Source organism: Mobula birostris, chromosome 3 (genome assembly GCF_030028105.1).
Source record: "Mobula birostris isolate sMobBir1 chromosome 3, sMobBir1.hap1, whole genome shotgun sequence".
NCBI lineage: Eukaryota > Metazoa > Chordata > Chondrichthyes > Myliobatiformes > Myliobatidae > Mobula > Mobula birostris.
The window spans coordinates 43,996,278-44,008,949 of record NC_092372.1 but is presented as its reverse complement, the minus strand read 5'-3'; positions in this window follow the sequence as shown (position 1 = coordinate 44,008,949).

Below are 12,672 nucleotides of genomic sequence, written 5' to 3'. Positions count from 1 at the left end.
GTACTGGAGTTTTTGGAAAGCATCAAGTTGGATAAGTCACTGGGACCGGATGAGATGTCCCCCAGGCTACTGTGGGAAGTGAGGGAGGAGATTGCTGAGACTCTGGCAATGATCTTTGCATCCTCATTGGGAACGGGAAAGGTTCCGAAGGATTGGAGGGTTGCAGATGTTGTTTCCTTATTCAAGAAAGGGAGTAGAGATAGCCCACGAAATTATAGACCAGCGAGTCTTACTTCAGTGGTTGGTAAGTTGATGGAGAAGATCCTGAGAGGCAGGATTTATGAAAATTTGGAGAGGCATAATATGATTAGGAGTAGTCAGCATGGCTTTGTCAAAGGCAGGTCGTGCCTTATGAGCCCGATTGAGTTTTTTGAGGATGTGACTAAACACATTGATGAAGGTAGAGCAGTGGATATAGTGTATATGGATTTCAGCAAGGCATTTGATAAGGTACCCCATGCAAGGCATATTGAGAAAGTAAGGAGGCATGGAATCCAAGGAGACATTGTTTTGTGGATCCAGAATTGGCTTGCCCACAGAAGGCAAAGAGTGGTTGTAGAGGGGTTATATTCTGCATGGAGGTAGGTGACCAGTGGTGTGCCTCAGGGATCTGTTCTGGGACCCCTTCTCTTCATGACTTTTATAAATGACCTGAATGAGGAAGTGGAGGGATCGGTTAGTAAATTTATTAATGACGCAAAGGTTGGGGGTGTTGTAGATAGTGGGAAGTTCAACCCAGATATGTGTGAAGTGGTTCATTTTGGTAGGTCAAATATGATGGCAGAATATAGTATTAATGGTAAGACTCTCAGCAGTGTGGAGGTTCAAAGGGATCTTGGGGTCCGAGTCCATAGGGACACACAAAGCTGCTGTGCAGCTTGACTCTGTGGTTAAGAAGGCGTACGGTGTATTGGCCTTCATCAATCATGGGATTGAGTTTAGGAGTCGAAAGGTAATGTTGCAGCTATAAAGGACCCTGGTCAGACCCCACTTGGAGTACTGTGCTCAGTTCTAGTCGCCTCACTACAGGAAGGATGTGGAAACCATAGAAAGGGTGCAGAGGAGATTTACAAGGATGTTGCCTGGATTGGGGAGCATGCCTTATAAGAATAGGTTGAGTGAACTTGGCCTTTTCTGCTTGGAGAGAAGGAGGATGAGAAGTGACCTGACAGAGGTGTATAAGATGATGAGAGGCATTGATCGTGTGGACAGTCAGAGGCTTTTTCCCAGGGCTGAAATGGCTAGCACGAGAGGGCACAGTTTTAAGGTGCTGGGAAGTAGGTGCAGAAAAGATTTCAGGGTAACTTTTTTACACAGAGAGTGGTGAGTGTGTGGAATGGGCTGCTGGCGACAGTGGTGGAGGCAGATACGATTGGGTCTTTTAAGAGACTCCAGGACAGGTACATTGAGCTCAGGAAAAATAGAGGGCTATGGGTAACCCTAGGTAATTTCTAAGGTAAGGACATGGGGCTGGTGGGCCAAAGGGCTGGTATTGTGCTGTAGGTTTTCTATGTTTCTATGTTTCTATATTCATTGCAGCAAAAAGAATACATACATTAGTTTCATGTTGACAGACCAAATGTATCTTTTTGTGCCACAACAACAGGCTTATTGAAGGGGTGGGATTTTCTTCTATTCATATAATAATCTGGGTTATTTAGAGATTTCCCAACCATGGAATCTAGGGATTGTAGAAAGGTACAGCACAGAAAATTGTCCATACACTCATGGACAAATGAGTGCAGTCAATGGCTGCCTGCTGCCACCTTGTCCTCACTGAACTCAAAGCAAGTTAAAACAATTTGTTTATGAACAGAAGTTTGGGGTAATTTTTCTGATGCAATGGGGGAGGGGGGTTGCAACAAATTGTGAGACCATGGCAATGGCCGGCTGAAGGTGCTTGGATATTGTCTGTAGCCAGGATCTGATGAATCAACGTCCGTGGAGAGAGCTGTCCTGGTATAAAAGCTTGCCTAAAGTCTTTCCATAGAATGTCACATATTTCACTGATGACTGCTGTGGAAAATCTGAGCCTGTGAATGCACTGGTCATCAGACACCTTCGGGTAGGATGTGGTGTGACTGACGACTCTCTGGAAATTGATGCCTCACTGGTCAGTATGGCTTTGCCTGTTGAGGACCAAGATATAACCTGAGTGTCCAGCTGTTATTGTAATCATCCCTCAGTAATGGAGTGCCCCTATTGAATGAGAATCTCAGCAGAAAAACCTTTAGTTTAAGCACACTGTGGAAGCTGAATGAGTGGCCTGAAGCGAGCTGTCCCAATCTCACCAAAGTGCCCTGCTAAACTGTGAAGAAGGCAACAACTAAGAGCAAAGTGCTTCTCTTTCCAATGAGTTTCTTTGTTCCATGACTTCAGTAGTTTGGAGCTCTGAGCTCCAGTTTAGGTCAGCATGGGTGGAAATGGGTGTTGCATGATTGGTAGGGTAATTCAGTTCTGACACTAAGACAGCATCAAACTTGTTGAAGTGGAAATGCACAATCCAATTGCACAGCAGGCATAATTTCCCCCAGAAAAAAATAGTGAGTGTGATATCATTTGTGAAAAATCAAAACTGCTTTGTGATTAAAAAAAGTGAAATGTGATCCAAATTTTAGGCCTGCTTATTTTTGCAATAAATTCAATTAATGATCCAGTGTGCTGTCAGGTAAATTGTACGTTTATATTTTAACTAGCTCTTAGTTATATTCTGCTTTACTTGTAAAACGTCTTCAGAGAAACAAAACGTTTTGAAGTGGAAAATGTTGAAAACTTCTGAGGGAAACACATTTAAAATAATTAAAAAAAAAAATAATCATTATCTACTCCCTGCAATGCAGTCATTCCCCAAATCACCAGAAATAAAGAAAAGAAGGAGTTAAAAAAATAAATCAGGATATAAGAGATTAACTCACCAAATAGGTCTCAAATTTTAAATCTGATGCAAATAAAATCAACAGGCTTATCATTAAAGGTCTGTAAAACATGATGGTAGTATCATAACATGAATGATTTGATTGTATTTTAAGAACTGCTATTATTTAAATTTTTGTATTTGTTAGTGAAAATAAATCTGTTATAAACCTACTTGAACAAAACACCAGAATAGTTGAATGTTAAAAGACCTTCCATACTGTTTCATAAAATAATGCTTTTTGATCTTTGTAAAACAAAACTTTATTCTCAAGTGGCTAGGAAATAAACAATAGCATACGTTAAGGACAAGGAACCAAGTGATATATTCAACTCTTTTCAATGACAATATCTTCATATTTAATCTGAGCTGTTTTACTGATAAATAGGGTTTAACTTTTTAAACTCAGAAATCCAAAGTGATCTTGTACTTTCATTGTCCATTAATCATTCAAGGCTTAGGTTACCTCGCTTAAACTCCTTTCTAACTAAATTTCTTATAGTTTGCCCTGCTAGTGCATTTGAAAGAGAAGGTAATTCTACATATTAAGTTTAGGATTTCTTTTCATAACTGAAGAAAATGAGTTTCTAATCAAAACAAAGCATTTGAAAAATCTTCTTCCCAAGGAAAAAAAGCACAATTATGCAGTATGTCTGCATAGGTAACCAAATGTGTTGTGAAATGACTATGTAAACACCAATGCATGGTGTCATTTTCTAAAGTTGTTTGTCAAAATTTCGATTGGAAGCAGTCTCCATGTTGTAAGTCAACCAAAACAGAGCAACAATTCAGTTATCCCATTGTGTGTTGACGGTTAATTTTTCTCTATTTATATATGCCAATTTCCTTCCTTTGGTTCCATTCCATTTATTTTCACTGGGTCACGCCTATCTATTGCATGGTAATGCAAGGCAGCCAGAAGTCCTTCCCAAGAAGAATAAAAATCCTTCATTGTAAACTGAAAAAAGTAACAACTATTCTTTGAATTTTATCCTCAAAATATAAAAGAGAAAGTATTTTGATTTATCTTTAGCTATAATCATGAATATAACATTACTATGCTCAAAGGACTATCAATTCTCATAGGAGTGCTTATTTAAGCTCTGAATGTTTTCAACATGATTCTGTAATATTTAAAATTGTGAAATATTAAATGTTAATTTTTAGTGTTTTATCATGAATGCATTCAGATTGTTTCAGTTTATTTTGAAAAATTGACTAATATTTTTTTAAAAGAAGTTCTTACAAAGTGCAAAGTAATAAGATTTAGGTTTTTCTTCTATGTGTTTTCTGGAGTGCATATGGCTTATTCTTCCTCAGGAAGACCACTCGGAAAGGCAATTTTGGTTGCCAGCTCTGCCTGAAGAATAGATCTGAGGGAGAAGGTCTATTTCTACCTCTGTGCTCTTCAATAATAGCAGCTGAATGCAGTCAGAGCTATCAGAGTACCAGGACTGTAGTGAAAGATGCATTGGGCTCTGTTGCCAGCGCCAGTCCTCAGCACATATCAGCAGATGTTCCAACTCCATCACTGCCTGCTGTCTGCTCAACAGCTTTGTTAAACATACAACAACTGATATCATAAGGCCAAAATGTGAGGCGTGGTAGGGCATCCAGCAGTGACAGCACCACCATGACAGCGCTGCTCAGAGAAAGTAGTGATTTAACCTAATTGAGAATGAAATTAAACAGTGCCGCTGCTTTGAGTTTTGTTTATAACTAGGCAAAGTTAAATGATATATGAATGGAAAAACTACACATCCTATCTTGTAGATGGATTGCAGAGTCTCAATGCACATTGCAGTGACAACAGCTTGACTGCTGGAAGGCTCATTTCTTTCGCTTCAAGACTGGGATTTTGAAGTTGTCCTATAGCCGGACACGTATTATCTGGACTTTAAAATCAGAGGTAATCTTACCAAAACATACAAAAATTTTGACATATGTAGACCTATCAGCACAATGGGTCTAAATCTCACTAGGCCTCCACTCAAGTTTGGACCATCTGATCAACAGCAATACTTACATTAGGTGACTGTTTATTGATCAAAGCTCAGCATGCTACATGATCATAGCCTTTGTACTAATCAACACACTCCAACACCTGAGACTCTGTACCTCCCTCTGCAGCCGGATCCTTCACTTCCTCATTGGGAGATCACAGTCAATGTGGATTGGAAATAATGTCTCCTCTTCGCTGACTATCAAGCCTGCTGCAGCTCAAGGATGTGTGCTTAGCCCACTGCTCTACTCTCTCTACACAAAAGGGTTCCCAACCTTTTTTGTGTCATGGACAAATACCATTAAACAAAGGCTACATGGACTCCAGGTTGGGAACTCCAGCTCTACGCCTGTGACTATTTAGCTAGGCACAGCTCAAATGCCACCTACTGTAGAAATTTGCTGATGACACGACTACTGTTGCCAGAACTTCAGATGGTGATGAGACGAGTGAGAAAGATCAGCTGGTTCAGTGGTGTCGCAACAACAACCTTGCACTCAACATCAGGAAGGCCAAGGAATTGATTGTGGACAGGAAGGGGAAGTCAAGGGAATGTGCACAAGTCCTCATCGAGGGATCAGCAGTGAAAAGAGTGAACAATTTCAAGTTCCTGAGTGTCAACATCTCTGAAGACCTATCCTGGACCCAACATACTGATGTAATTACAAAGAAAACATGACAGTGGCTATGTTTCATGAGGAGTTTGAGGAGATTTGGTATGTCACCAAAGACTCCAGCAAATTTCTACAGATGTGCCACGGAGAGCTTTCAAACTGATTGCATCGCTGTCTGGTATGAAGGGGCCACTGCACAAGATTGGAAAGAGCTGCGGAAAGTTGTAAACTTAACCAGCTCTATCATGGACACCAACCTTCCCAGCGTTGAGGACATCTTCAAAAGGCAATGCCTCCAAAAGGTGGGATCCATCAATAACCAGCCCCATCATGCAGGACGTGCCCTCTTCATATTGCTGCCATCAAGAAGGAGGAGCAGGAGTATGAAGACACTTACTCAACGTTTTAGGACTGGCTTCTTCTCCTCCGCCGTCAGATTTCTAAATTGTCAATGAAACCATGTACACTATATGGGTTATTCTTTGGAATGTAGAGGATTGAGATGAGATTTGATAGAGGTATATAAAATTATGAGAGGTATGGATAGGGTAAGTGCAAGCTGGCTTTCTCCACTGAGCTTGGGTGGGACTACAACTAGAAGTCATGGGTTAAGGGTGAAAGGTGAAAAGTTTAACAGGAACATGAGGGAAAGCTTCTTCACTTAGAGTGTCGTGAAAGTATGGAATGAGCTGCCAGTGCAAGGGGTGCCCGTGAGTTCAACTTCAATGTTTAAGAGAAGTTTAGTAGGTACATGGATGGTAGGGCTATGGAGGGCTAAGGTCAATGGGAGCAGGCTGTTTAAATAGTTTGGCATGGACTAGATGGGCCAAAGCACCTGTTTCTGTGCTGTACTTTTCTATGGCTCTGTGACTACCTCACTATTTATTTTTGCTATTTGCACAACTTGTATAAGTTCTGGTCACTGAATTATACGAAAGATGTCAATAAAATTGAGAGAGTACTGAGGAGATTTACTAGAATGTTGCCTGAGTTTCATCTCCTAAGTTACAGAGAAAGGTTGAACAAGTTGGGTCTTTATTCTTTGGAGTGTAGAAGGTTTGGGGAGGGGAGGGATTTGATAGAGGTATTTAAAATTATGGGGATAGATAGAGTTGACGTGGATAGATTTTTTCCATTGAGAGTGGGGGAGATTCAAACGAGAGGACATGAGTTGAGAGTTAAAGAGCAGAAGTTTAGGGGTAACATGAGGGGAACTTCTTTACTCAGAGAGTGGTAGCTGTGTGGAACGAGCTTCCAGCAGAAGTGGTTGAGGCAGGTTCGATGTTATCATTTAAAGTTAAATTAGATACATATATGGACAGGAAAGGAATGGAGGGTTACGGGCTGAGTGCAGGTCGGTGGGACTAGGTGAGTAAGAGTTCGGCATGGACTAGAAGGGCCGAGATGGCCTGTTTCCGTGCTGTAATTGTTATACGGTTATGTATGTTTCATTGTAATCTGTAGTTTTTAAAAAGTTATTATGTATTGTACTGTACTGCTGCTGGAACGCAACAAACTTCATGGCATATGCCAGTGATATTCAATCTGTTTCTGATTTTACAGGGCTTTGCAGTGCACATGCAGTGATAATGTTTTCCCTACTTCAGACCAAGGATCATAATCTCAACATTCAGCACAGAAATGAGGAAAAATTGCTACCAGGTGATACTTGATTTCAGTGACTATACAACACTTACTATGTTATTTTTTTCTCTTCACACAGAACCGAAAGAATTTATTTTGTAAGTGTTCTGCAACTTAAGTGAGCTAGTGGGTGCAGTGGTGATGGAAACGAATCACACAGGCACAATAATACCACTTGGTTCCTCAGGCCCGACTCTCTATTCAGTATGAACATTGTCAATCTGTCCCAGGCCTCATCTCCTTGTCTGTACTGGTTCACCATAACCCTGAATTTCCCAGTCTTTGAAAATGTACCTAGCTCTACTTTAAATGTCTCTATCTGATACATATAGATATATATTCCATAACCACCTAGTGGCAAAACTTCCAGAGATTCACCATGTTCTTTGAGAAAACAAAATCCTATACACCTCAGTTTTAAATTACTCCATCATTGTATCTGAAGAACGCTGGCAGTTTTATTAAAGTGATGTCTGAATAAAATTAACACCTAATTTTTTAGCCTGATAATTGAGAGCCCATCATGAACAAGGTTGAGAAGAGCAAAGTGTCCCACAATCCAGAGTCATGCAGATTGATAGCTTAAATGGCCACTGTAAGTTATTTCTTTTGTCTATGTGGATAGTTGGTGAGAATGTGGGAGAATAAAATCGCGTTAATGAAAATGGGTGCTAGGTGGCCAGTGTGGACTTGGGGAGTGGAAGGACCTTCTTCATGCTGTATGACTCCATGATTCGAGGAAGTGAGAGACGTCCCTTAACTGCTGAGGCCCAAGATGGCCCCAGGAACGCAATGGACTGGAGGAGGAAGAGGAAGCGGCTGAGGTGAATGAACGTAAGGAGACGTGCTTAAAGGAAGCACACTGCCTCAGGAAGTTTAGTTACTTCATACTGCTGATCAGGGGCCAGTGAAGACATCATCAAATTCCACTGCTTGGTAACTCAGATAAAAGTTTATAAAATTTATGAGAGAGATAGATAGGGAAGACAGACAGTGTCCTTTTTCCTGGGGTTGAACTGTCAAATACTAGAGGACATGCATTTAGATGAGGGGGGGGAGAGGTCAAAGGAGGTGAATAGGGCAAGAACTTCACAAGAGCATAGTGGGTGCCTGAAATGCATTGCCTGGGGTGGTGGTGGAAGCAGAGATGTTTAAAAGGTTCTTAAATAGGCACGTGAGTATGTAGAGAATGGAGGAATATGGACCGAGTGCAGGCAGAAGAGATTACTGTAATTAAGCAGCATTAGTTTAGTATAACATCGCAGGCTGAGTGTCTGTTCTTGTGCTACATTGTTCTAAGTTCTATGTAACTGCTAAGTATGCTATATACCCCAGTTACTCGCCTATCAATAATTAGGCCTGTGTCCAAAAATTTATTTTCCACCACATAATTATGCACTTAAGAGACCATAAGACCATAAAACATAGGAGCAGAATTAGGCCATCTGGCCCATTGAGTCCGCTCCGCCATTCAATCGTGGCTGATCCTTTTTTTCCCTCCTTCTCAACCCCAGTTCCTGGCCTTCCCCCTGTAACCTTTGATGCCATGTCCAGTCAAGAACCTATCATCCTGTCTTAAATACACCCAATGATCTGGCCTCCACAGCTGCATGTGGCAACAAATTCCACAAATTCACCACCCTTTGGCTAAAGAAATTTCTCCGCACCTCTGTTTTGAAAGGGCATCCCTCTGTCTTGGGGCTCTGCCCTCTTGTCCTTGACTATCTATGTGATGGCACAGTGAACTAGAAACCAAATGTTTGGTTCTAGAGACAAGTTTAGATAAATAGATGAGCAATTTTAAATTCAAGTAATTAAATCAATCTGGAATCTGACACTAGTGACAGTCTGATAAATACAAAAATAGTTGACAGTCAAAAAACTAATCTGTTTTCCAATTCCCTTCCAAGAAGGCATCTACCATCATTATCCAGCATTTTCTCCCTTTGAAGTGGTTCCTTTGGATTAATGATAACTTCTTTCTACTCCAGTTGATGAAGTCAAAGTAGATCCTGCCATAGGTAAGGCAGGAGATATATGATCAGGTGGGTGTGTCTACGATTCACACTGTGATTGATCAGTGTGAGCAAGCTCTGAAATGAGGGTGCGGAGATTGGACCAGTTACCTGGTGACATGGGACAAGATAATACAAAGTCAGCATGGTTTCCTTCAGGGAAAATCCTGCCTGACAATCCTGTTAAAATACTTTGAGAATCCTGTTAAAATACTTTGAGGAGATTACAAGTAGGATAGATAAAGGGGATGCAGAAGATATTGTATATTTGGATTTTCAAAAGGCCTTTGACAAGGTGCCACACATGAGGCTGCTTACCAAGTTAACAGCCTATAGTATTGCAGGAAAGTTACTAACATGGTTAAAGCATTGGCTGATCAGTAGGAGGCAATGAGTGGGAATAAAAGGATCCTTTTCTGGTTGGCTGCCAATGACTAGTGGTGTTCCGCATGGGTCTGTGTTGGGACCACTTCTTTTTATGCTGTATATAAATGATTTAGATGATGGAATCGATAGCTTTGTTGTCAAGTTTGCAGATGATATGAAGATTGGTGGAGGGACAGGTAGTGTTGAGGAAACAGGTAGACTGCAGAAGGACTTAGACAGATTAGGAGAATAGGCAAGAAAGGTGCAAATGAAATACAATGTTGGAAAATGCATGGTCATGCACTTTGGTAGTAGAAATAACTGTGCAGGCTTTTCTAAACGGGGTGAAAATCCAGGAATCTGAGATGCAGAGGGACTTGGGAGTCCCTGTGCAGAACACCCTAAAGGTTAACTTGCAGGTTGAGTCGGTGGTGAGGAAGGCAAATGCCATGTTGGTATTCATTTCAAGAGGTCTAGAATACAAGAGCAAGGGTGTGATGCTGAGGCTTTACAAAGCGCTCAAAACTATTGTGAACAGTTTTGGGGCCTTCATCTTAGAAAATAAGTGCTGGCATTGGAGAGGGCCCAGAGGAGGTTCACAAGGATGATTCCAGATATGAAAGAGTTACCATACGAGGAACGTCTGATGGCTCTGGGTCTGTACTCGCTGGAATTCAGAAGGATGAAACCTCATTGAAACCTTTCGAATGTTGAAAAAAAGTTGAGGACAAAATTTTATTCAAATAATGTTTTCATCCCTTTTAAGCGGTGTTTATTGGACAGCATACACCTTCTCACATCTGGAGTGAGCTAGGGCTTTTGTTTTTGGAGTGACAGAGGATGAGAGGCAACTTGATTGACAGCCAGCCAGGAAAGCTTAGTAGAGAAGTTAGAGGTAGGGTTTTTACATAGAGAACGCACTTCCAGGGCTTGTGGTAGAGTCGGTTGGAATAGAGGCATTTAATAGACTCTTAGATAGCTACATGGATATAAGAAAATCGGAGGGTAATGGGCTGTGCAGAACGGAAGGGTTAGATTGATTGTGGAGTAGGTTTGTCTAGGTTGGCACAATATCATGGGACAAGGAGCTTGCACTGTGTGCTCTGCTGTTCTGTTTTCATTGCCAACAATTAAAGAAAGTTTGCTTTACAGAAATACTTGAACATTTAGCATAATCTGGGGCCAATCTGGTTTCTTAAATAACTCTGCTTCCTTTTCATCCACAAATCTTATCCTTCATCAAATCAATTATCTGAGTTCTACTTACTGCTCTATATGATTGCTTCATACCTCACGTGGTGATCACATCTTGGCACTTTCACCAAGCCTGAAATATATAGCTTGGTATAATTTAACTGTGATGCAAATAGGCCATATAACAAGACTTGTAACAATGAACAAACACTTACTTTGCTCTATTTATTTGCTCCTCCATTTAGAGTAATCATTCTACACCCATTGTCAAAGTAGGGAACTTGATGGAGAAAAATTGAACAGCGCAATGATACTTTCCGTCCGTAACACACAAAGCGCTGGAGAAAATCAATGGGTCAGGTGGTATCTATGGAAGGAAATGGTCAGTCAATGTTTGGGTCCATTTCCTTCCATTGATGCTGCCTGACTCACTCAGTACCTCTCATATTTAACCAACCAGCACAACCCTAATGAGTGTAGTTAAACAACACCATGACCATTTTGATCACTTTGCATTAAAATTGACGTTGTTGTTATTTTGTTCTAATTGTGCTCTTTCTTGTAAAAATTGTGTAATTTATGCTCAATTTATGCTTTTATGTGAATATTGTGTCTCTAATGTTATCTGCTTGTGATGGTGCTACAGGTAAGTTTTTCATTACACCCGTGGTCTTTCGTTGATTCTGTTATAGTTACTGAACTTATTGAGCACGCCTGCGTGTGAATGAATCTCAGGGTTGTATATGGTGATGTACGTGTACAAATGTACTTTGATAATAAATTTAATTTGAACGTTGAACTACATAGAGCTGCCTTGTCAATGAATTCATATACTTTAAGCATAATAAGTTAACAGCCTACTGCTCATGTGCTTCATCGCTGCTATCTTGTGCAAAGTACACTAATGGAAATAATTGGCACATTGAGCCTCATTACTTCTGACAGTAATAAATCATGAAGTTCTATTTCCAAACAAAATTAATCACTTTAACGCCAACTGTGAGACTATGCCATTGTTTCATTATCCTGGGACTCCCGCGGTGCTCTTCAGACTATTTTCAACAGACCACACAGCAGGTCAGAAACCTTGGCCTAATCCCATGCTCGGATAATTGTTTCACTATACTCCAACACCTGCTTCTAGCTGCGCCAGTTTCCTCTCTCAAAAAGACAAACAGAAAATTGTTGGGTTGTAGATCTCAATATATCATTGTTATAATGTTTATAAAATGGGTATATTTTACATAAAAACCTACCGTCAAAGCTGCATTATATTATATACTATGGATATGAGGCAGTTATTTGATGAATAAATATCCTAGTGCAATCTCTCACCCTTGCAGTGCAAAACTATGAGTCATTTTCCGAACGTTAAAGTCCTCCTCAGTGATTCTCTATTGGAGTTAAAGCAACTTATGTTGTCTGAATATATGGGCCAAACAAGGGTCATAAATTGCTGTCACCTTTTGGTGCACTATTTATACTGTTTGTGGGTTTAGGGACCGCAAGACCATAAGACATAGGGGCAGAATTAGGCCATTCAGTCCATCGAGTCTGCTCTGCCATTGCATCATGGCTGATTTATTATCCCTCTCAACCCCATTCTCCTGCCTCCTACCATAATCTTTGATGCCCTTACTAATCAAGAGCCTATCAATCTCCGCTTTAAATATACCCATGACTGGGCCTCCACAGCTGTCTGTGGCATTGAATTCCACAGATTCAACACCCTCTGGAAGAATTCCTTTTCATTTCTGTTCTAAAGGGACATCCTTCTATTCTGACATTGTTCCTTCTGGTCCTAGATTCCCCCGCTGCAGGAAACATCTTCTCAGCAAACTCTATCTAGGCCTTTTGATATTTGATAGCTTTCAGTAAGATCACCCCTCATTCTTCTAAGCTCCAGCGAGTACATTCCCAGAG